Source organism: Oncorhynchus tshawytscha, unplaced genomic scaffold (assembly GCF_018296145.1).
Source record: "Oncorhynchus tshawytscha isolate Ot180627B unplaced genomic scaffold, Otsh_v2.0 Un_contig_6815_pilon_pilon, whole genome shotgun sequence".
Classification (NCBI taxonomy): Eukaryota; Metazoa; Chordata; class Actinopteri; order Salmoniformes; family Salmonidae; genus Oncorhynchus; species Oncorhynchus tshawytscha.
The window spans coordinates 1-2,412 of record NW_024604504.1 but is presented as its reverse complement, the minus strand read 5'-3'; the positions used below and the strand labels follow the sequence as shown (position 1 = coordinate 2,412).

Sequence of the window (2,412 nt, the reverse complement as noted above, 5' to 3'; positions counted from 1 at the left end):
CTGCGACTTGTATGCTCTAGTCGGCTGGCCCTCGTTACATATTCGTCGCCAGACCCACTGGCTCCAGGTCATCTACAAGTCCATGCTAGGTAAAGCTCCGCCTTATCTCAGTTCACTGGTCACGATGGCAACACCCATCCGTAGCACGCGCTCCAGCAGGTGTATCTCACTGATCATCCCTAAAGCCAACACCTCATTTGGCCGCCTTTCGTTCCAGTACTCTGCTGCCTGTGACTGGAACAAATTGCAAAAATCGCTGAAGTTGGAGACTTTTATCTCCCTCACCAACTTCAAACATCAGCTATCTGAGCAGCTAACCGATCGCTGCAGCTGTACATAGTCTATTGGTAAATAGCCCACCCATTTTCACCTACCTCATCCCCATACTGTTTTTATTTATTTACTTTTCTGCTCTTTTGCACACCAATATCTCTACCTGTACATGACCATCTGATCATTCATCACTCCAGTGTTAATCTGCAAAATTGTAATTATTCGCCTACCTCCTCATGCCTTATGCACACATTCTATATAGACTCCCCCCTTTGTTTTCTACTGTGTTATTGACTTAATTGTTTATTCCATGTGTAACTCTGTTGTCTGCTCACACTGCTATGCTTTATCTTGGCCAGGTCGCAGTTGCAAATGAGAACTTGTTCTCAACTAGCCTACCTGGTTAAAATAAAGGTGAAATAAAAATAAAAATGTTTTGGGGCTGTTGCTGGGCAACACGGACTTTCAACTCCCTCCAAAGATTTTCTATGGGGATCTGGAGACTGGCTAGGCCACTCCAGGACCTTGAAATGCTTCTTACGAAGCCACTCCTTCGTTGCCCTGGCAGTGTGTTTGGGATCATTGTCACGCTGAAAGACCCAGCCACGTTTCATCTTCAATGCCCTTGCTGATGAGTGAAAACCTCCTTCCAATCTCACGATACATGGCCCATTCATTCTTTCCTTTACACGGATCAGTCGTCCTGGTCCCTTTGCAGAAAATCAGCCCCAAAGCATGAAATGGTGAAAATGCAACAGCTGTTAATCAGACTCACTTTCACTTTACATAGTGCACCAAGAGTAGTTTCTCGCTTACGACCACACCGGCCTGAGTACGCCTGATCTCGTCTGATCTCGGAAGCTAAGCAGGGTCGGGCCTGGTTAGTACTTGGATGGGAGACTTCCTGGGAATACCAGGTGCTGTAAGCTTTTTGTCACTGCCTTGTGGAATTTCAACTCTTTGTCCGTTTATTTCCACAAGGCTGAAATATGTGCCCTTGCTTTGAAATAAGTAAGCAAGTTTAGTTTGTATTTCATCCAACAATCTGTGCTACAAATTATGGCTGCAGTATATGCAATTTCTTCCACTTTTTGAGTGACACAAAGATGCTTATCTAAATGGTGAAAATGCAACAGCTGTTAATCAGACTCACTTTCACTTTACATAGTGCACCAAGAGATAGTTTCTCGCTTACGACCACACCGGCCTGAGTACGCCTGATCTCGTCTGATCTCGGAAGCTAAGCAGGGTCGGGCCTGGTTAGTACTTGGATGGGAGACTTCCTGGGAATACCAGGTGCTGTAAGCTTTTTGTCACTGCCTTGTGGAATTTCAACTCTTTGTCCGTTTATTTCCACAAGGCTGAAATATGTGCCCTTTGCTTTGAAATAAGTAAGCAAGTTTAGTTTGTATTTCATCCAACAATCTGTGCTACAAATATTTCGCAGGAGTTACAACCACACCGGCCTGAGTACGCCTGATCTCGTCTGATCTCGGATCTCTAAGCAGGGTCGGGCCTGGTTAGTACTTTGATGGGAGACTTCCTGGGAATACCAGGTGCTGTAAGCTTTTTGTCAACTCTTTGTCCGTTTTTTTTATTCCCACAAGGCTGAAATATGTGCCCTTGCTTTGAAATAAGTAAGCAAGTTTAGTTTGTATTTCATCCAACAATCTGTGCTACAGTATATGCAATTTCTTCCACTTTTTGAGTGACACAAAGATGCTTATCTAAATGGTGAAAATTCAACAGCTGTTAATCAGACTCACTTTCACTTTACATAGTGCACCAAGAGATGAAAATTAAAATGCAACAGCTTCCGAGATCAGACGAGATCAGGCGTACTCAGGCCGGTGTGGTCGTAAGCGAGAAATTATCTCTTGGTGCACTATGTAAAGTGAAAGTGAGTCTGATTAACAGCTGTTGCATTTTCACCATTTAGATAAGCATCTTTGTGTCACTCAAAAAGTGGAAGAAATTGCATATACTGCAGCCATAATTTGTAGCACAGATTGTTGGATGAAATACAAACTAACCTTGCTTACTTATTTCAAAGCAAGGGCACATATTTCAGCCTTGTGGGAAAAAACGGACAAAGAGTTGACAAAAAGCTTACAGCACCTGGTATTCCCAGGAAGTCTC

General features: G+C 43.5%; 2 non-coding genes and 1 pseudogene across 2 annotated transcripts; all 3 read left to right on the top strand.

Annotated features, from left to right (window-relative positions):
* Positions 1 to 1,083: 1,083 nt before the first annotated feature.
* On the top strand, positions 1,084 to 1,202 carry LOC121842009. The gene has a single exon (XR_006080874.1). It is a non-coding gene; the product is annotated as a 5S ribosomal RNA (ribosomal RNA).
* A 260-nt stretch (positions 1,203 to 1,462) lies between these two features.
* Positions 1,463 to 1,581, top strand: LOC121842008. The gene has a single exon (XR_006080873.1). It is a non-coding gene; the product is annotated as a 5S ribosomal RNA (ribosomal RNA).
* A 140-nt stretch (positions 1,582 to 1,721) lies between these two features.
* LOC121842010 lies at positions 1,722 to 1,841 on the top strand (annotated as a pseudogene).
* Positions 1,842 to 2,412: the final 571 nt, after the last annotated feature.